The following is a 23,392-nucleotide window of genomic DNA, read 5'->3' on the forward strand; positions in this document are numbered from 1 at the left end:
TTCATCTTTATTCATGGACTCTGGTTACAGAGTTTAGCATATGACATTATAGACATTCATACTTACTCCAGTGATTTCTGTGTTGATTCACTTTATTATTAGGTACTATATTATATGTGCTGATTCACCTTATTGCCAGTTATTACACTACGCACAGTTCACTTGTGTTATTTTTTGGTATTTACATGTTTTTCGGTTATGGTTTAGCGCTGCACTTATTTTATATATATCTTTTGTGACTTGGTTTGTCTGTGTGTTAGCTGCTACCTGTTTATATTGTTTATATATTTTTACTTTTGGGCCAGCGCAGTTTCCTTTTCATATCACTAGAAATGAAGCTGGCCTTGAGTACTTTCAAAGGCCAGGTCTCGGCCTTATCGGTATTGTTTCAACGACCACTTGCTTCGCATTCTTTGGTTTGTAGTTTTTTCAGGGGGTAACGTGGCTTAATCCCCCGGTTAGGTCACCCCTGAACCCTTGGGACTTGAATTTAGTTTGTAATTAATTGTCTGCATTACAAAAACAGCCTTTTTGAGCCGATACAACATTCCCTTGGTCCTTTTGACAAGGAAACTAGTTTTTCTGGTGACCATATCCTCTGCAAGAAGGATATCAGAGTTGGCTGCTCTTTCTTGTAAAGAGCCATATTATTATTCAAGGATAAGGTAGTATTGCGTCCTCATCCTAACTATCTACAGAAGGTAGTGTCAGGTTTTTTTTTTTTTTATCTAAACCAGGATGTGGTTCTATCTTCATTTTTTTCCAGAACCCTGTTCTATGGAAGAGAAATCACTACATTCTCTTGATGTGGTGGGAGAGGTCAAGGTCTACTTAAAGGCGACTGCTCAGATTCGAAAAACGGATGTTTTGTTTGTGTTACCTTAAGGTCCTAAAATAGGACAGGCAGCATCGAAATCTACTATTTCTAAATGGATTCAGCAAGTAACTGTTCAGGCTTATGGTTTAAAGAGAATTCCACTCTCTCAAATCAAAAGCGTACTCCACTAGGACTGTTAGTGCTTTGTGGGGGTGCATCAGCAAGCTTCCATGGTTCAAATCTGCAAGGCCTCAACTTGGTCTTCAGTCCATACATTTACCAGATTTTATCAGGTGAATGTAAAAAGGCATGAGGATATCACCTTGGGCGTAGTGTGCTGCAGGCAGCAGTATAACTCCTCTAGTCTCATGTTGCCCTAATTCTGTTGTGTCTCCCTACCCTCAGTTGGCATTGCTCTGGGACATCCCACATAGTAATTACTATGGCTCTGTCCCCCTGATGTACGATTAAGAAAATAGGATTTTTATAACGGCTTACCTTTTAAAATCCTTTTCTTTGAAGTACATCACGGGACACAGAGGTCCCTCTCCTCTTTCTGGTATACACGTTTATTGCTTTGCTACAAAAACTGAGGTACTCCCAGTAGTGGGAGGGGTGATATAGGGAGGCAACTTACAGTGTCCATCACCTGAAGGTGGCATATAATCCACATAGTAATTACTGGCTCTGTGTCCTGTGATGTACTTCAAAGAAAAGGATTTTACAGGTAAGCGTTTTTTTTTCAGTTTCGGGGGCCATGAAATGCCAAGATAGCACAAATCTTCCCCAAATGACTTTTTGGAAAATAGTGTTAAATTTGGTATTACTGCTCTCACTCTCCCATACTGGTCACTGGAAGTTCAACATGGCACCTCATGGCAAAGAACTCCCTGAGGATCTAAGAAAAGAATTGTTGCTCTGCATAAAGATGGCCTAGACTTTAAGAAAATTGCCAAGACCCTGAAACTGTGCTGCAGCATGGTGGCCAAGACCATACAGTGGTTTAACAGGACAGGTTCCACACAGAACAGGCCTCGCCATGGTCGAGCAAAGAAGTTGAGTGCACATGTTCAGCGTCATATCCAGAGGTTGTCTTTGGAAAATAGACGTATGAGTGCTGCCAGCATTGCTGCAGAGGTTGAAGGGGTGGGGGGTCAGCCTGTCAGTGCTTAGGCCATACGGCGCACACTGCATCAAATTGGTCTGCATGAATCTCGTCCCAGAAGGAAGCCTCTTCTAAAGATGATGCACAAAAAAAGCCCGCAAACAGTTTGCTGAAGACAAACAGACTAAGGACATGGATTAGTGGAACCATGTTCTGTGGTCTGATGAGACCCAGATAAATTTATTTGGTTCAGATGGTGTCAAGCATGTATGGCGGCAACCAGGTGAGGAGTACAAATTCAAGTGTGTCTTGCCTACATTCAAGCATGGTGTCAGGAAGTTCCTGCCAGTAACAGGCATCCTGAGCGTGCAGTTGCACGATCGCGTGCGCCTATGCACAGCAGCGCGCGCCCATTAGCAACAGGCGGGCTATTTAAACCAGACTTTCACACTGAGATCTTGCTGTCTACTCTACAGCGCTACGTATGTTTTGATCCTTGAGAACCTGTTCCTGTGCTAAACCCGGCTTGCTCCTGACTATCCTTGTTGTCTGCCTGCATCTGATCCTGGCTTGTCTCCAACCATCCCTGTCATCTGCCTGCATCCGACCCCGGCTTGTCTGACTACAACTTCTGCCTGACCCTCTGGCACCTCCACTGTCTGCCTGACTACCGACCCGGCTTGTCTGACTCTCCAGTCTCAGTATCCTGTTCCAGTCTGCTGTCTGGCTCCAGTCTGCTGCACCAGCCTGCTGATCCAGCTCCCTCCAGGTTCCAGTCTACCTTCCATTTCAGTCTGAGGTTCTTCTGCACAGTGCTTCCTGAGTTCCAGACCCATCTCCTGCCATTGATCCTACCATGCACTCGTGCTTCCTGTTCACCCTACCTGGGCCCTCGAGTCGGAGCCGCAAGAGAGGCCATCCCCTGCAAGTCCGGCTCGTCCACAAGGTATGTGACACATGGTGGTGGGAGTGTCTTGGTCTGGGGCTGCATGAGTGCTGCCGGCACTGGGGAGCCACAGTTCATTGAGGGAACCAGGAATGCCAACATGTACTGTGACATACTGAAGCAGAGCGTGATCCCCTCCCTTCGGAGACTGGGCCGCAGGGCAGTATTCCAACATGATATTGACCCCAAACACACCTCCGAGACAACCATTACCTTGCTAAAGAAGCTGAGGGTAAAGGTGATGGGCTGGCCGAGCATGTCCCCAGACCTAAACCCTATTGAGCATCTGTGGGGCATCCTCAAACAAAAGGTGGAAGAGCGCAAGGTCTCTAACATCAGCCAGCTACATGATGTCATCATGGAGGAGTGGAAGAGTACTCCAGTTGCAACCTGTAAAGCTCTGGTGAACTCCATGCCCAAGAGGGTTAAGGCAGTGCTGGAAAATAATGGTGGCCACAAAAAATATTGATACTTTGGGCCCAATTTGGACATTTTCACTTAGGGGTGTACTCACTTTTGTTGCCAGCGGTTTAGACATTATTGGCTGTGTGGTGAGTTTTTTTGAGGGGACAGCAAATTTACACTGTTATACAAGCTGTACACTCACTATTTTACATTGTAGCAAAGTGTAATTTCTTCAGTGTTGTCACATGAAAACAAATCCTAAAATATCTACAAAATTGTGAGGGGTGTACTCACTTTTGTGAGATGCTGTATATAGAGAAAAACATATTTTATAAATAAAATAAAGATAATGATGAAAAATAGAGTAAAATAGAATTAGAAATAAAAATAAGATAGAGATAAAAATAGAGATACAAAAATAAAAATGAAATATAGTATAAAGATAAAAATAGAATAAAAATAAAATAATGTAGAGTAAAGAAATATAGCATTAAAATTGTATATCTATGGGTTTAAACGGTAAGCATGAATAGGAGGTTCATTCATTTCCCTGGTATACTTACAAATTGACATTGTGACAATCTCTTTGCCTAACAAAATTACCATCCACACACATGCATATCTATGTGTGTGCATGCGCACACCTGTACCCATAAGGGAATTGAGTCATTATGCAGAAACTATGCAAACAACAATCAAAACGTGGGCATGTGCATAAAACGCAAGCATATGTGCATGTTTGACCGCACACATTATTGCTATACATGCTTGTCTCCAAAGCACTGTGGGCTTCACAAAATGAATGTGAGTGGCCCTTGGGCTCTTAGCGATAATGGGGGAGGGAGGGAAAGGAAATCATGGGTTAATCTAGCAATTGGGTGAGTGCTGGTGGTAGGTTATAGGGAATGGCTATGATTGGGATGGGTGGGTCTGTAGGTACCAGTATATATTAATAGATGGAATGAATTTCAATATCCTCGCTTAATCCACTAGGCTTTAAACTATCCAGGGCGTAGATCCAGAAGGTTTCCCTCTCGCACAGACGCTTAATGCATTCGGCTAGAGGGAAACTACCCTATATGGTCTCCACAACCCAGACATATAGGCCATTGGTGGAGCCCTGATGGAATTCAGTGAAATATCTTAGGATAGTGAGGTCGCTTTTGTCTTCAATTGAGCATCTATGTTCTCCGAGCCTTTTGCGTAAGGTTCTGATGGTGCGACCTACATAAAGCAGGCCGCAGCGACAAGAGAGGCAATATACCACACATTTTGTTGAGCAGTTAAAGAATTTGCCAAGGGAATATGTTTTGCCTTTTGTGGTGAATTGTTTTTGTCTGTGTTGGACAAATTTACAGGTTAAACAGTTAAACTTGCTGCATTGGTACATTCCCTTTATGTCTAGAAAGGTGAGGGTTGATGTTAATTTGGGTTTACAAGATTTTAAATTGCTGGTGCTATTCTTTTTAAGTTTTGGGACTTTCTATATGTGATTTTTGGTACATTGCCAAGGCTGTTTTGAAGGTGGGGATCTTCTCGTAGTATGCCCCAATGTTTTTGAAACATGTTCCATCTTTTTATGCTGTGTGTGTGGAACTGGGTAATGAATCTGGGTGTCTGGGAGGATGAGGTGGACTGATGGTGGTTGGGTCTGGGTGCTTCACTCAGAAAATGGTTATAAGCGCCCTCAATGAAGGGGGCAGGATAGCCCTTTTCAAGGAACTTCTTCTTGAAGAGATCACTCTTTTCTGGTATAGTCCTCTAAACGGGTACAGTTGTGTTTTAAACAACAAAATCGACTTTTTGGTATGTTGGAAATCCAGCTACGAAAATGAAGGTATGAGTTTGCCTGCGGTAGGTTTTGTGTAATTCTTTGTGTGAATGGTGTTGTCAGTATGGCTGAGTTCTAGAACTAAAAAGGCTAAAGTGTCGGGATCACAGATTGAGGTAAAGGATAGAACTAATTTGTTGACATTCCAATAGGCCACAAAATCATCAGCCTGGGGCCAAGACCCTTCCTAGATGATGACTATATCGTCTATGTGTCGTCCGAAATACACAATATGTTCGGAGTAAGGGTTATTATTCCAAATCGCACGTTGTTCCCAGAGGCCTATTGTCAGTTTGGCATAGCTTGGGGCAAAATTTGCTCCCATAGCTGTGCCTTGAGTCTGTAGGTGGTATTGGTTCTCAAAAAGGAAATAGTTATGGGTTAGGCAGAATTTTGTGGATTCTATGATAAATTCTACCTGTCTAGAATTGATTAAGGTGTCTTGGGAGAGAAAATATTGTACTGCTTCTAATCCGATGTTGTGGGGAATAGATGTATACAATGAACATACATCAAGGGATAACCACAGGTAGGTGGATTCCCAGCGGTAGTTTTGCAGTGTGTTCATTAAATGGATACCGTCAAGAATATATGCTGGTAGGTTCTGAGCCAGTGGTTTGATTTCAGAGAAGACGACTTGGTAGAAGCTCTGTATATATGGGCCTTTGACATGGGTGGGGTTGAAAGTGGATTTTGGTCAGAATGAAGTATGTTGAACAGGTGGGGAGATGTGGTGTTAAATTAGATGAATAAATATCCTCATTGCCCTCTCAAGCGTACAAGTCTTCAAGAAGAGCTAGGCAGGAAGCATCCAGCCTGTGGTCAGTGGTGGGTTTCTCTGGGGGTTCTGGTTTAGGGTCTCCAGTGGAGTTTTTTTTTATAGCTTTAATATTAAAAAATCTTTTTTACTGTTTATTTGTTGCAGACAAATTTATTGAGGTCTACAAATAAGGTGAAAGGGTTGGGGCGGGCTGACGGGGCAAAGCTGAGACGTTTGCTCGGTAGTGAGGTGTCCTCTGAACTTATTGGTAGTGTGGATAAGTTAAATATTTTTATCATTTGGGGAGTTTCCCTTTTCTCCTTTTGTCTTCTTCTCCCCCCTCGTTTGCCTCTTCTTCTAGTTTTCTTTTTTGTGCAGGTTGGGGAGTTTTTACTTAAAAAGGAGGGTCTCAAGTAGATATAGGATCTAACATTTCTATGCTAGGTGGGATAGCCTGCATTGTTGTGAGGGGCTGATCTATAGCACAAGGTACCAGTCTAGACATCTGGGTGTCTGCTATTTCCAGGGAAAGGGGGTCTGGATGAATGTGGCATGAGGTGGTAGGGATGGCTGGAAGTAAAAAATATCCCTCAACATACCGCCCCTAATCCCCCCCACTTATCCCCCTGTTTGGAAGTCTCACTTGCATACACACAACCACCCAGGCCTCAAAACTATTGTGGACCCAGTTCAACTTATCAACAGACCACCACAACAACAATCCCATTCCCTTGCCTCATACCAACACACAGAGGAATACCCCACCACCTCTCACACAGAACCTTACCACCCCTGATCGCCAATCCTAAGCCAAAAAGACAGAATTCAAAAACATGCCAGCAGTACCATTAGTGAAGCACCTCTCTCAAAAACTGAGCGCATCACCGATGCTCCAGCCATTCCTACCACCACATTCCACATTCATCCAGACCCCCTTTCCCCAGAAATAGCAAGCACCCAGATGTCTAGACTGGTACCCTGTGCTATAGATCAGCCCCTCACAACAATGCAGGCTAACCCACCTAGCATAGAAATGCTAGACCCTATATCTACTTCAGACGCTTCTTTTTTAGTAAACCCCCCCAACCCACACAAAAAAGAAAACTAGAAGAGGCAGACAAGGGGGGAGAAGAAGACAAAAAAAAAAAAGGAAAAAAAAAGAAAAAACTCCCCAAACGATAAAAATATTTAACTTATCCACACTACCACTAAGTTCGGAGGACACCTCACTACCGAGCAAAGGTCTCAGCTTTGCCCCGTCAGCCCGTCCCAACCCTTTCACCTTATTTGTAGACCTCAATAAATTTGTCCGCAACTTAACGGCAAAAAGATTTTTTAAAATTAAAGCTATAAAAAAACTCCACTAGAGACCCTAAACCAGATGAACCCCCAGAGAAACCCACCACTGACCACAGGCTGGATGCTTCCTGCCTAGGTCTTCTTGAAGACTTGTACACTGGAGAGGGCGATGAGGATATTTATTCATCATATTTAACTACTTGAGGACCGCCTCCGATCGGACCCCCCCACCCCCCCCCCCCCCCCCCGGTGCCCGAGGCGGTCCTCTTTTGTCCCCCGGCGATCGGAGGTGAGGGGGAGGCCATCCGTTCATGGCCCCCCCCTCGCGATCGCCGCCGGCCAATCAGAGCATTCCTTTGCTGCTGTATGCTAAACAGCAGCAAAGGAAATGATGTCATCTCTCCTCAGCTCGGTATTTTCCGTTCCGGCGCCGAGGAGAGAAGACATGTGAGTGCACAAACACTACACCTCACAGTAGAACATGCCAGGCACACAAAACACCCCCGATCCCCCCCTGATCACCCCTCCCCCCCCCCCCCCGTCACACTGACACCAAACAGTGTTTTTTTTGTTTTTAGTGTCGCTAAGCGATCATTTTTCTGATCGCTGTATTAGTGCTGAGAGGTATAGTGAGTATTTTACAGACCTCAATTTTTGTCACAAAGTTTTGAAAATTGAAAAAAGAAAAAAAAAAGTTTTTTCTTGTCTGTCTTCATTTTCAAAAACAAATGAGAGCTGCAAAATACTCACCATGCCTCTCAGCAAATAGCTTGGGGTGTCTACTTTCCAAAATGGGGTCATTTGGGGGAGGTTTGTGCCACCTGGGCATTCCATGGCCTCCGAAACTGTGATAGGCAGTGAAGAGTGAAATCAAAAATTTACACCCTTAGAAATCCTGAAGGCGGTGATTGGTTTTCGGGGCCCCGTACGCAGCTAGGCTCCCAAAAAGTCCCACACATGTGGTATCCCCATACTCAGGAGAAGCAGCTAAATGTATTTTGGGGTGCAATTCCACATATGCCCATGGCCTGTGTGAGCAATATATCATTTAGTGACAACTTTGTGCAAAAAAAATAAAAAAAATGTGTCACTTTCCCGCAACTTGTGTCAAAATATAAAATATTCCATGGACTCAACATGCCTCTCAGGGGGGGGGGGTTGTGCCATCTGGGCATTTTATGGCCTTCAAAACTGTGATAGGTAGTGAGGAGTGAAATAAAAAATTTACGCCCTTAGAAATCCTGAAGGCGGTGATTGGTTTTCGGGGCTAGGCTCCCAAAAAGTCCCAAACATGTGGTATCCCCGTACTCAGGAGAAGCAGCTGAATGTATTTTGGGGTGCAATTCCACATATGCCCATGGCCTGTGTGAGCAATATATCATTTAGTGACAACTTTTTGTAATTTTTTTTTTTTTTTTGTCATTATTCAATCACTTGGGACAAAAAAAATGAATATTCAATGGGCTCAACATGCCTCTCAGCAATTTCCTTGGGGTGTCTACTTTCCAAAATGGGGTCATTTGGGGGGGGGGGTTGTACTGCCCTGCCATTTTAGCACCTCAAGAAATGACATGGGCAGTCATAAACTAAAAGCTGTGTAAATTCCAGAAAATGTACCCTAGCTTGTAGACGCTATAACTTTTGCGCAAATCAATAAATATACACTTATTGACATTTTTTTTACCAAAGACATGTGGCCGAATACATTTTGGCCTAAATGTATGACTAAAATTGAGTTTATTGGATTTTTTTTATAACAAAAAGTAGAAAATATCACTTTTTTTTGAAAATTTTCTGTCTTTTTCCGTTTATAGCGCAAAAAATAAAAACCGCGGAGGTGATCAAATACCATCAAAAGAAAGCTCTATTTGTGGGAAGAAAAGGACGCAAATTTCATTTGGGTACAGCATTGCATGACCGCGCAATTAACAGTTAAAGCGACGCAGTGCCAAATTGGAAAAAGTCCTCTGGTCCTTAGGCAGCATAATGGTCCGGGGCTGAAGTGGTTAACACATCTCCCCACCTGTTCAACATACTTCATTGTGACCAAAATCCATTTTCAACCCCACCCATGTTAAGGACCCATATATACAGAGCTTTTACCAAGTCATCTTCTCTGAAATCAAATGTATGTGTAACCAGACCCCGACCCCCTCACATAATCATAGCTTCTCAGTGCCAGAAAGGGCATGCGTTAAGGCTCTAACCCAAAATACCAACATAATCATCAAAACAGCCGATAAAGGTGTCTGAATTGTTATACAAAATAGGGACTCATATGTCAAAGAAGCCCATAGACTTCTGTCCGATAGCAACAGCTATACCAGACTCCCCCGTGATCATTTACCTCAATTCACTTCTGAAGCCCATGTGCTGGTTGATAAAGCCATCAAAGACAGAATTATGGAAAAAACCAAAGCCGCATTTCTTAAATGCGAAAATTACCACACACCATATTTCTACCATCTCCCCAAAATTCACAAGAGCCTGACTGACCCCCCTGGACGCCCCATAGTGGCAGCCATGGACAGCGTTACCAATCCCTTTTCCATGTACATTGATCATTTTTTGCAACCACTGGCTCAGAACCTACCAGCATATATTCTTGACGGTATCCATTTATTGAACACGCTGCAAAACTACCACTGGGAATCCACCTACCTGTGGTTATCCCTTGATGTTCATTGTACACATCAATTCCCCACGACACCAGATTAGAAACAGTACAATATTTTTTCTCCCAAGACCCCTTAATCAATTATAGACAGGCAGGATTTATTCTAGAATCCACAAAATTCTGCCTAACCCATAACTATTTCCTTTTCGAGAACCAATACCACCTATAGACTCAAGACACAGCTATGGGGGCAAATTTTGACCCCAGCTATGCCAACCTGACAATGGGCCTCTGGGAACAACGTTTGATTTGGAATAATAACCCTTACTCCAAACATATCGTGTATTTCGGACGATACATAGACAATATAGTCATCATCTGGGACGGGTCTCTGCCCCTGGCTGACGATTTTGTAATGCCAACAATCTAGGTCTATCCTTCACCTCAGTCTGTGATCCCAACACTTTAGCCTTTTTAGATCTAGAACTCAGCCATGCCGACAACACCATTCACACAAAGAATTGCACAAAACCTACCGCAGGCAAACTCATACCTTCATTTTCATAGCTGCCACCATCCGAGATGGATTTCCAACATACCAAAAAGTCAATTTTGTTGTTTAAAACACAACTGTACCCATTTAGAGGACTATACTGAACAGAGTAATCTCTTCAAGTAGAAGTTCCTTGAAAAGGTCTATTCTACCCCCTTAATTGAGGGCGCTTATAACCATTTTCTGAGTGAAGCACCCAGACCCAACCATCAGTCCACCTCATCCTCCCAGACACCCAGATTCATCACCCAGTTCCATACGCAGCATAAAAAGATGGAACACATTTTTCAAAAACATTGGGGCATAAGATCCCCACCTTCAAAACAGCCTTAGCGATGTAACAAAAATCACTTATAGAAAAGCACAAAACATAAAAAGAAAAATAGCACCCAGCTAATTAAAATCTCGTAAACCCAAATTAACATCATTCCTCACCTTTCTGGACATAAAGGAAATGTACCAATGCCGCAAGTTAACTGTTTAACCTGCAATTTTGTCCAACACAGACAAAAACAATTCACCACAAAAAGTAAAATATATCCCCTTGGCAAATTCTTTAACTGCTCAACAGAATTTGTGGTATATTGCCTCTCTTGCCCGTGCAGCCTGCTTTATGTAGGCCACACCATCAGAACCTTACGCAACCTTACGCTCCATTGAAGACCAAACCTGACCTCACAATTCCAAGACATTTGACAGAATTCCATCAGGGCTCCACCAATGGCCTGCAGGTCTGGGTTGTGGAGACCATCCCGGGTAGTTTCCCTCGAGCCGAACGCATTAAGCTTCTGTGCGAGAGGGAAACTTTCTGGATCTACACCCTGGTGGCTTAAACAAGGATATTGAAATGCATTCCATCTATTAATATATACTGGTACCCACAGACCCACCCATCCTAATCATAGCTATTCCCTGTAACCTACCACCAGCACTCACCCCATTGCTAGATTAACCCATGATTTCCTTTCCCTCCCCAACCCCCTCTTTTCCCCTCCCCCATCCTACCCCTTCCCCCCCCCACCAGCTTCCATATTATCGCTACAAACCCAAGGACCACTCACATTAATTTTTTACCACAGAAACTACTCTAGCCCACAGTGCTATGGAGACGAGCATGTATAGCAATAATGTGTGTGGTCAAACATGCGCATGTGCTTGTGTTTTATGCACATGCCCGCGTTTTGATTGTTGCTTGCATAGTTTCTGCATAACGACTCAATTCCCTTATGGGTACAGGTGTGTGCATGTGCACACATAGATAAGCATGTGTGTGGATGTTTTTGGATACCTCCAAATCAGTGCGATTTTCCTGCTCATAATTAGTTAGAAACTAAAATTCCTGCAAAAAATAAAAAACAAACCACATGTATTGATTAAAATTAAAAACAACTTTTCAAAATAATCTCTCAACAGGAATTTTGTTAGTCAACGAGATTGTCACAATGTCAATTTGTAAGTATCCCAGAGGAACCTATAGATATACAATTTTTTTGCTTCATTCTACATTATCTTCTTTTTATTTCTAATTCTATTTTTATCTTTATTTTTGTTCTATTCATCATTATCATCTTTATGTTTATAATATAATTTTTTTCTCTATATATATTTCTTTTTCTTTATTTTCATTAGTAGCTCTACTCCATCAAATTTTACTGTATTTCAGTTTATTTACCTACCCTTAGTTCTGTGTTGTGTACATATAAAAATAGATATGTTTTTATATTTCTTACCAAACATAAGCACCTTTTTATTTGATGGCTATCTGGAACCGAGGGAATATCCAGGACCGCTTAAAGAACCACAACTACCAATGCCTGTATAACACTGCTCAAATGTGAGTTTACATTTAAAGCATATTAAATCTTTCTTAACTAACTTATGCTTAGAGCGGCGCTGCTCTCTCTTCCTTCTAGTCCATTCAACACCGTCCTCTCCGTTGATTGACAATTATGCTTTCCGAGAGTAACTATATTACTACTCCAGATATGCAGTGGAGGAGTGAATATAGCAAACGTAAGACAGGTGGTGTTTTACTGGCTGATCACCAGATGAAAATGAAGCAATAAAAGCCTGAAAAAAGAGAACTAATGCAGCCACCACAGCAATGATTGATAAGTTACAATGCATTACATTTTTGTTTTTGGGTTTAGATATGCTTCAACCTGTTCTAGCCCACACTATAGCCAAAAGATAGCTTACAGTGTGGGCCTCCAGTTCTGGGAGGACATCCCCTACATCAGCGCGCTCTGTGACTGCTGTGTCCTTTGGACACAGCTAATTACAGCGGCCCTTTACCATGTGATCAGCTGTGTCCAATCACATCTGGTCCCATGTAAACTGACTTGCTGGTTTTCGGCATTCCTTTCCTCACACCCTATCTCTGTGTGAGGAAAGGAGAGCCTATAACCGGCAAGTCTTACCGGGCACAGTGAGTACAGTTTACACTGATAATCACTGCACTCATCATCAGTACCCTGATAATTAGTGCAGCCTCATCAGCACAGAAGAAAAATTATTTATTTGCAAATTTTTATAACCAAAACTAAAAACCATTTAGAAAAATAGAAAAAACCCAGTGTTGATTAACTACCACCAAAAGAGAGTCCCGTCTCAAATGTGAATGTGCCCAGGATTGAAGTGGTTATGTTCTCCTAAGGGACAGGTTTCAGCCTTGTCCATGCTTTTTCAAAAAACATCTGGGTTAAATTTCCTTGGTAAAAGCCTAGTAAACAAAAAATAAATTGTCCATGAACATCCCTGTGGTTTTCCTCCATTAGGCTGGATTCATACCTATGCATTTTTAGTGCTTTTTTGCATTTTGCAGATTTGCACTACTAACGTGTTCCATAGGAAATCATGTTAAATGGACTGTAGTGCAAATCTGCAAAATGCAAAAAGCACTAAAAATGCATAGGTGTGAATCCAGCCTTAAATCAAATTCCAGTGAGACCTCCACCAAATTATTATGGGCACACCCTCACCTTGCTGAAATGACCCTTTAAAAGGAAAAGGTCTATGAAGCTTATCCTTTTTATAGCCAGGACTCGGCTGTATGCTGTCTGGTGGATGAAAGCTGTTCTTCCTCCAGGAAATTAATCCACGCTCGAAGACAAAAGGAAGGCAGTGCTCTCTGTAATGCTGGTTTCTAAATAAAAGTGGATATTCACTTGTATAATAACATAAACAAGCCTTTAGTCATGGAGTGGGCATGAAAACAGAGCAGCATTAACTCCTGCATGGGCTCTGCTTTATTCTCCCACAGAATGAACCTTAGGTTCTGCCCAACAATAAGATTTTTTAAAAACAACTTACCTGTAAAATCCTTTTCTTGGGAATACATCACGGGACACAGAGCCTTTGATAATTAGTGGGTTAGATAGTCACCATCAGGTGATTGGACACTGGCAACCCTAATTACAAGGCGAGTTCCTCCCCTATATAACCCCTCCCATATGGAGAGTGCCTCAGTTTTGTAGCAAAGCAATAAGTATCCCAACGTATAATCCCAAAGAGGGGCAGGAGCGCTGTGTCCCTTGATGTACAGTGGGGACAGAAAGTATTCAGACCCCCTTAAATTTTTAACTCTTTGTTATATTGCAGCCATTTGCTAAAATCATTTAAGTTCATTTTTTTTCCTCATTAATGTACACACAGCACCCCATATTGACAGAAAAGCACAGAATTGTTGACATTTTTGCAGATTTATTAAAAAAGAAAAACTGAAATATCACATGGTCCTAAGTATTCAGACCCTTTGCTCAGTATTTAGTAAAAGCACCCTTTTGATCTAATTCAGCCGTGAGTCTTTTTGGGAACGATGCAACAAGTTTTTCACACCTGGATTTGGGGATCCTCTGCCATTCCTCCTTGCAGATCCTCTCCAGTTCTGTCTGGTTGGATGGTAAACATTGGTGGACAGCCATTTTTAGGTCTCTCCAGAGATGCTCAATTGGGTTTAAGTCAGGGCTCTGGCTGGGCCATTCAAGAACAGTCACAGAGTTGTTGTGAAGCCACTCCTTCATTATTCTAGCTGTGTGCTTAGGGTCATTGTCTTGTTTGCAAGGTAAACCTTCGGCCCAGTCTGAGGTCCTGAGCACTCTGGAGTAGGTTTCCGTCCAGGATATCCCTGTACTTGGCCGCTTTCATCTTCCCCTCAATTGCAACCAGTCGTCCTGTCCCTGCAGCTGAAAAACACCTCCACAGCATGATGCTGCTACCACCATGCTTGGCTGTTGGGACTGTATTGGACAGGTGATGAGCAGTGCCTGGTTTTCTCCACACATATCGCTTAGAATTAAGGTCAAAAAGTTCTATCTTGGTCTCATCAGACCAGAGAATCTTATTTCTCACCATCTTGGAGTTCTTCAGGTTTTTTTTTAGCAAACTCCATGCGGGCTTTCATGTGTCTTGCACTGAGGAGAGGCTTCCGTCGGGCCATTCTGCCATAAAGCCCCGACTGGTGGAGGGCTGCAATGATGGTTGACTTTCTACAACTTTCTCCCATCTCCTGACTGCATCTCTGGAGCTCAGCCACAGTGATCTTTGGGTGGTTTTTTACCTCTCTCACCAAGGCTCTTCTCCCCCCATAGCTCAGTTTGGCCAGGCGGCCAGCTCTAGGAAGGGTTCTGGTCGTCCCAAACGTCTTCCATTTAACCACCTCAATACCAGGCCTATTTTGGCATTTCTCTCCTTCATGTAAAAATCAATTTTTGCTAGAAAATTACTCAGAACCCCCAAACATTATATATGTTTTTTTTAGCAGACACCCTAGGGAATAAAATGGCGCTCATTGCAACTTTTTATCTCGCACGGTATTTGCGCAATAATTTTTCAAACGCCTTTTTTTTGGAAAAAAAACGGTTTCATGAATTAAAAAATAAAACAGTAAAGTTAGCCCAATTTTTTTGTATAATGTGAAAGATGATGTTACGCCGAGTAAATAGATACCTAACATGTCACGCTTTAAAATTGCGCACAATCATGGAATGGCGCCAAACTTCATAACTTAAAAATCTGTATAGGCAACGCTTTAAAATTTTTTACAGGTTACCAGTTTAGCATTACAGAGGAAGTCTAGTGCTAGAATTGTTGCACATGCTCTAACGCACGTGGCGATACCTCACGTGTGGTTTGAGTGGCGTTTACATATGTGGGCGGGACTTGCATGTGCGTTCGCTTCTGAGCGCGAGCTACCGTGGACAGGGGCGTTTTAATTTTTTTTTTTTTATTATTTTATTTTTTATTTTACTTAATTTTTTTATTTTTACCCTTTTTTTTACATTTTTTATTTTTTGATTACTTTTATTCCTATTACAAGGAATGTAAACATCCCTTGTAATAGGAATCTATGTGACAGGTCCTCTTTATGGAGAGATGCGGGATCAATAAGACCTCACATCTCTCCTCCAGGCTGGAAAGCATGAGATTGGGTAAAAATTTTTTACCGATCTCATGCTGACAGCAGCGATCGCGGCTTCGGTTATTTCCGGGTACCCGGGCGTGACGTCATAACATCGTGCCTGGGCCTCCGACGTCATAGAGATGACTGGTGACCATCTGGTCACCAGACATCTCTATCATCCTCATCCGGCGCCAGCCGATTCATTCTCCGGGCTCCCGATGGCACAGGAGAGACCGGAGAAGCACCGGATGGCGGCGGGAGGGGGGGAGGTCCCCTCCCTTCGCCTATAAGAACGATCAAGCGGTGGAACTGCCGCTATGATCATTCTTATCGTGCACAGAATCGCCGGCTGAAAATAATAATATCTGAATGATGTCTGTAGCTACAGGCATTATTCAGATATCACCCCCCAAAGTCCAGGACGTTTATATACAGTGGCCGGTTTTGAAGTGGTTAAGGATTATGGAGGCCACTGTGCTCTTAGAAACCTTAAGTGCAGCAGAAATTTTTTTGTAACCTTGGCCAGATCTTTGCCTTGCCACAATTCTGTCTCTGAGCTCTTCAGGCAGTTCCTTTGACCTCATGATTCTCATTTGCTCTGACATGCACTGTGAGCTGTAAGGTCTTGTATAGACAGGTGTGTGGCTTTCTTAATCAAGTCCAATCAGTATAATCAAACACAGCTGGACTCAAATGAAGGTGTAGAACCATTATAAGGATGATCAAAAGAAATGGACAGCACCTGAGTTAAATATGAGTGTCACAGCAAAGGGTCTGAATACTTAGGACCATGTGATATTTCAGTTTTTCTTTTTTAATAAATCTGCAAAAATGTCAACAATTCTGTGTTTTTCTGTCAATATGTGGAGCTGTGTGTACATTAATGAGGCAAAAAAAATGAACTTAAATGATTTTAGCAAATGGCTGCAATGTAACAGAGTGAAACATTTAAGGGGGTCTGAATACTTTCCGTCCCCACTGTATTGCCAAGAAAAGGATTTTACAGGTAAGCTGTTTTAAAAAAATAATCCTATTTTCTTGTTCATACACCACGGGACACAGAGCCTTTGATAATTACTTAGTGGGATGTCCCAGAGCAATGCCCAAATTTGAGGGGAGGGAGACAGAGATGAGAAAACATAGACCGCCAACGGACAAGAGGACCTATACTGCTGCCTGCAGCACACTGTGCCCGAAAGTGGCATCCTCATGTCCTTTTACATCCACCTGATAAAATCTAGTGAACGTATGGACTGAAGACCAAGTTGCAGCCTTGCAGATCTGAGCCATGGAGGCCTGGTGATGCACTGCCCATGAAGCACTAACTGCTCTAGTTGAGTGCGCTTTAACCTGAAAAAGGAGGAATCGTCTTCTTTACACCATAAGCCTGAACAATAACCTGTCAAATCCATCTAGAGATAGTGGATTTCAACGCTGCCTGGCCTTTTCTAGGACCTTCCGGCAGCACAATCAAAGCATCACCTTTTCATATCAGAGCAATCGCCAGACAGATCTTGACTGCTCTTACTACATCAAGAGTGTAACAATCTTTCTTCCTCAGAATACGGATCCGTACAAGGACGGTAGGACAATATCTTGGTTCTGATGAAATCCTGATACTACCTTATGCAGCAAAAAGCTGTTAATTCTGATACCCCCCTAGCAGAGGATATGACAACCAGAAAACTGGATCTTCTGGTCAAAAGAACCAAAGGAATATGGCGTATTGGCTCAGAAGGCTGTTTTTGCAAAAACAGACCATTCAAATCCCACAGGCACAAGGGAGACTCAACTGGCAGAATTAAACGCGACACCCCTTGGATAAAAAGCCCGGACTAAGGAATGAGAGGCAAGTGGCCTCTGAAAAAATTGATAAGGCCAAGAACTGACCCTTGATGTGCTCAAGGCCAGTTTCATTTCTACCCTAAATGTAGAAAGGCGAGACTTCTGCCACTGGCATACATTTGAGGATGCCAACCCCTGGATTCACGCCAGGAAACATATGCCTTCCAGGTTCTGTGATAGACGAGCCTGGAGGCCGGCCCCCTAGCATTAACTAGTGTAGAGAGAACTGGACCCGAAAGCCCACAACTTTTCAGGATTTAGGCATCAACTGTCAAACCATCCAATTTAGATTCCGTAAGGAAGGATGGAATACTAGTCCCTGCAAGAGCAGGTCTAGGCATAGTGGAAGATTCTACAGTCTTCCTACCGCCATCTTTATGATTCCTGTATACCAAGGCCCTTCTGGGCCAGGCTGGAGCCACCAGAATAACCATGTGGGTAGGGGGGTGGTAATTGCGCTGTGATAGGAAGGGAATAAAGGGAGGGGGAAGGGAGACTATACTAAAGTGCATGTGACAACCATGCCAAATGACATGAAAACATCAATCAAATAAATGAAAAAAGAGAGAAAACTGACGTGTGCAAATAAGTGGTGAACTACAAGGGGATACCACTTAGTGGTGTATGCAAAAAATGCTATCATCAAGCAACAAAGAAAATATTGCAAATTACATATCAGCAAGCAGTGCACAAGGGTATGAAAAGCAGCTAGACAAGTGCAAAATCCCAAAGGTGGTTAAATGCAATACCTAAAACGTATAACATATGCTAGAAAATATATATGAAAGACAAATATTTGATTAAATATCACCAACATAAATGCATGAATAAAAAATATATATAAAAATATATGGAAATAGTATCAAAGTATATAAAATAGTCCCAGTGATAAATGTTGGTGAAACACCAACACTTGACAGCTGACAAAATCCAAAAATAAAAATAAATGTTATATATATATATATATATATATATATATATATATATATATATATATATATATATATTTTTTTTTTTGGATTTTATTTGTTAGCTGTCAAGTGTTGGTGTTTCACCAACATTTATCACTGGGACTATTTTATATACTTTGATACTATTTCCATATATTTTTATATATATATATATTTTTTTTTTTTTTTTTTATTCATGCATTTATTCCCTTCCTATCACAGCGCAATTACCACCCCCCTACCCACATTATTGTTTTGTCTGTTTGGAGCAGTCTTTTAGGTGTTGCAGCAGTGTCCCTTTAGTATAGAAGTCCGCTGACAGCGCAGGAGTTTTTTCCCCTCCCAATCCTGTGAAGAAGACGCAGAAGGAGCGGACCTGGAGACAACACCTAGGTCAGAGAGAACTGATCCCAAGGAATTAGCAATGCGTCTGTTCTGCATGCTAGTGGACCCTTTGTTCTTGACAAAAAAATCGTCCGGCTTCATGTTGAACCTGGAGGCTAGAAGATCTACATCAAGGGTACCCCATTTCTGGCATATAGCCTGAAATATGGAGGGGTGTAGAGACCATTCTCCTGGACACAGCTGCTGGCGACTTAGATAATCCGCCTGCCAAATTTCCATCTTTGGAATGAAGGCTGCAGATAGGCAGGGAACATGCCTCTCTGTCCAAACAAAAATGGTTCACCTCCCTCTGGCCATTCGGACTCCTGGTGCCTGCTTGATTGATATAGGTCACTGCTGTAGCATTGTCAGATTGTATCTGAGAGGACAGCCTTGTGACCAGTAAGTCCAGGCCCTGAGGGGCAAACGTACTGAATCTCCAGAATATTGACGGGCAGGAACCTTTCAGTTTGGACCATTTTCCTTGGAGCGAAAGCTCTTCTAGGACTGCACCCCAGCCTATAAGGCTGGTATCCGTAGTTACCATTTTCCTGGTGACTGGAATAAAGGATTTTCCTGTAGTCTTTTGGCTAACAACCACCAACTGAGGCTGGCTTGGATCCTCTTGCTCCAAGCAGACAGTTTGCTGTTCAGTAATGGAGTTGAGTGAAAACTGGGAGAAAGGAACAGCCTTAAATGAGGCTGCCGTCTTCCCAAACAACCTCATACAAAAAGGCAAATGGAAGGTCTATCCCTTGCTTTGCCCACTTGGGCCAAATCTTTATGGTCTTGGCCTTTGATTTGAGTAAAAGGTACCCTGCTTTGGGCTATGTCCCCAAAAACTCTAGCCTCCATAGGGGCTATAAAGACCATGCTGGACACACGTAGGTCCAGCCATGCTACCGACTGATCTATCGGCAGCAGACTGCCTTGGTGTGTCATTACAGCTATACCCTGAGCCCTTTAGACCCACTAGAGGTGGGCCCTAGCAGTTTATAAAAGACTTGAGTATGGTGGCAAACCACAAGGGCAAGCCTACCAACCAGAAGAGATGCTGTTTCCCTGTGAAATGCAGACAAGTTCTGAAAACACATATGCAAACGAGTCTCCATATGGGTAAGTGGCAAGAGTTAACGCCATATGCCTCAAAAGAAGCGTGCGTTCATGGAAGCATGAATTTTCAATAATATGTTTAAAACATAAAACGTGTGTGCTGTACACACGCATACCCATAGCACGTGTGCTATGGAAAGGGCACCTTGGAAGCAAGCAAGCGTCTCTGAATGTGTAATGCAAGATTACACATCCTGTATCCAGGCAGACACGTATTCCTATGTGAACATAAGGAATCCTGTATAATTAAGGAGGCTAAATTAACATGCCTCGTATGCAAGCATGCAAATGTAGGTGATCATGCATTCTTATGCGATTCAGCATTTTTTATGCGACCAAACATTCTATGCATTATAAGCACTACTGTGCGGACAAGTACCCTTGTGAGACCAAGCACTCTTGTGTGATCAAGCACCCCTGTGCGATCCAGCATCTTTATGCAATCAAGCATCTTTATGCGATTTTAAGCATTTCTGAAAAAAATTAGCTTCTCCGCGTGACCAAGTAATGAGTAATCAAGGACTCTTGTGAGATCAAGCACCCCTGTGTGATCCAGCATCTTAATGCAATCAAGCATATTTATGCGTTTTTAGGCATTTCTGTAAAACAAGCCTCTCCACATGACCAAGTATTCTTGGGTAATCAAGGACTCTTGTGAGGTCAAACACCCTGGTGTGAACCCGCAACTTTATGCAGCCAAGCATTCTTATGCGATTTAGGCATTTCTGTGAAAACAAGCCTTTCTGCGTGAGCAAGTATCCCTGGGCAAACAAGGACTCTTGTGGGGTCAAGCACTCTTGTGCGACGCCGTATCTTTATGCAAACAAGCATTTATGCGTTTTTAGGCAATTGTGCGATTTTAGGCATTCATGCGATTTTTAGGCATTTGTGCGCAAATAAGCACTTAACGACCAAGCATTCTCATGCGACTATGTAAGTCCACCACAAACAGAAAAAAAATGTATCTTTATGTGTATTACATGTTCTGCCACATGCATCTTGTACATTCCAGGTCATTTATGCAAATATGTGGATGATAAAAATGAAGCTATCCTCCGCTGATGTGCGTTCCTGCACTCATGCGTTTAGCTGTTTGTGTTAGCAACAATGTGCACAGAACCATGTACAGCACCTGGTATTCCCAGACGGTCTCCCATCCAGGTACTAACCAGGCCCGACCCTGCTTAGCCTCTGAGATCAGATGAGATTGGGCACTTTCAGGATGATATGGCCGTAGGCATCTCAGCAGTTGTGCGTTTGGCTAGTTTGTAAGCAAGCACCTGCATGAGGACCTTGTGGAGTTACTACACCTCTTTGTAGTAGTGGACGGACTTGGAGAGGTACAAGAAGCCTATGGGAATTTAAGAGAAAAACCCAAGTAGGAGACAGAGGCTTCGGCCTTCTAGGCTTAGGGTAAGTTATACGCAGCATGAATCTCTGAAAAAGATTGCAGCTACAACTCCAGAGCTTGTAAGGCCTCTGATACCTCCGCCTCATCCGATTTCACCTGTTCCCTGTCCCCTGATGGTGATCTTTCATCATCAGATTGTTGATCCTCTTGATTGAGGATTTAAGGCAGGGGAAGGGGAACTACCCCAAGTTCTGCCCTCTTGTGAGGATGCTGCGATTAAGCAGCTAACTTCTCCCGTACACCACACACTGCAAATGAAAACAACCATCTTTAACCACTTAAGGACCGCCTCACGCCGATGTACATCGGCAAGGCGGCACGGGCAGGCAGAATCACGTACATATACGTGATCTGCCTCCCGCGGGTGGGGGGTCCGATCGGACCCCCCCCGTGCCCAAAGCGGTCCTCTTTTGTCCCCCGGCGATCGGAGGTGAGGGGGAGGCCATCCATTCGTGGCCCCCCCTCGCGATCGCCGCCGGCCAATCAGAACATTCCTTTGCTGCTGTATGCTAAACAGCAGCAAAGGAAATGATGTCATCGCCGAGGAGAGAAGACATCAATGTGAGTGCACAAACACACACACACTCAGTAGAACATGCCAGGCACGCAAAACACCCCCGATCACCCCCCCCAATCACCCCTCCCCCCCCCCCCCCTGTCACACTGACACCAAGCAGTTTTTTTTTTTGTTTTTTTTTCTGATTACTGCATGGTGTCAGTTTGTGACAGTTAGTGTGGTAGAACAGTTACTGTTAGCCCCCTTTAGGTCTAGGGTACCCCCCTAACCCCCCCCTAATAAAGTTTTAACCCCTTGATCACCCACTGTCGCCAGTGTTGCTAAGCGATCATTTTTCTGATCGCTGTATTAGTGTCACTGGTGACGCTAGTTAGGGACGTAAATATTTAGGTTCGCCGTCAGCGTTTTATAGCGACAGGGACCCCCATATACTACCTAATAAATGTTTTAACCCCTTGATTACCCCCTATTAACCCTTTCACCACTGATCACCGTATAAGTGTTACTAGTGACGCTGGTTAGTTCGTTTATTTTTTATAGTGTCAGGGCACCCGCCCTTTATTACCGAATAAAGGTTTAGCCCCCTGATCGTCCGGCGGTGATATGCATCGCCCTAGACAGCGTCAGATTAGCGCCAGTACAGCTAACACCCATGCACGCAGCATACGCCTCCCTTAGTGGTATAGTATCTGTATGGATCAATATCTGATTCGATTAGATCTATACTAGAATCCCCAGCAGTTTAGGGTTCCCAAAAATGCAGTGTTAGCGGGATCAGCCCAGATACCTGCTAGCACCTGCATTTTGCCCCTCCGCCCGGCCCAGCCCACCCCACCCCACCCAAGTGCAGTATCGATTGATCACTGTCACTTACAAAACGCATAACTGCAGCGTTCACAGAGTCAGGCCTGATCCCTGCGATCGCTAACAGTTTTTTTGGTAGCATTTTGGTGAACTGGCAAGCACCAGCCCCAGGCAGCGTCAGATTAGCGCCAGTGCCGCTAACACCCACGCACGCACCGTACACCTCCCTTAGTGGTATAGTATCTGAACGGATCAATATCTGATCTGATCAGATCTATACTAGCGTCCCCAGCAGTTTAGGGTTCCCAAAAACGCAGTGTTAGTGGAATCAGCCCAGATACCTGCTAGCACCTGCGTTTTGCCCCTCCGCCCGGCCCAGCCCACCTAAGTGCAGTATCGATCGATCACTGACACAAAACACTAAACGCATAACTGCAGCATTCGCAGAGTCAGGCCTGATCCCTGCGATCGCTAACAGTTTTTTTGGTAGCGTTTTGGTGAACTGGCACGCACCAGCGGCCTAGTACACCCCGGTCGTAGTCAAACCAGCACTGCAGTAACACTTGGTGACGTGGTGAGTACCTTAAATGCAGTTCAAGCTGGTGAGGTGGCAAGCACAAGGAGTGTCCCGCTG

The 23,392-nt window shown here is 43.4% G+C and overlaps 1 pseudogene; it reads right to left on the reverse strand.

Moving 5' to 3' along the window:
* Window positions 1-21,146: 21,146 nt before the first annotated feature.
* On the reverse strand, window positions 21,147-21,265 carry LOC141130833 (5S ribosomal RNA; annotated as a pseudogene).
* Window positions 21,266-23,392: the final 2,127 nt, after the last annotated feature.

The sequence above is a fragment of the Aquarana catesbeiana genome, linkage group LG02, assembly GCF_042186555.1.
Source record: "Aquarana catesbeiana isolate 2022-GZ linkage group LG02, ASM4218655v1, whole genome shotgun sequence".
Lineage (NCBI taxonomy): Eukaryota > Metazoa > Chordata > Amphibia > Anura > Ranidae > Aquarana > Aquarana catesbeiana.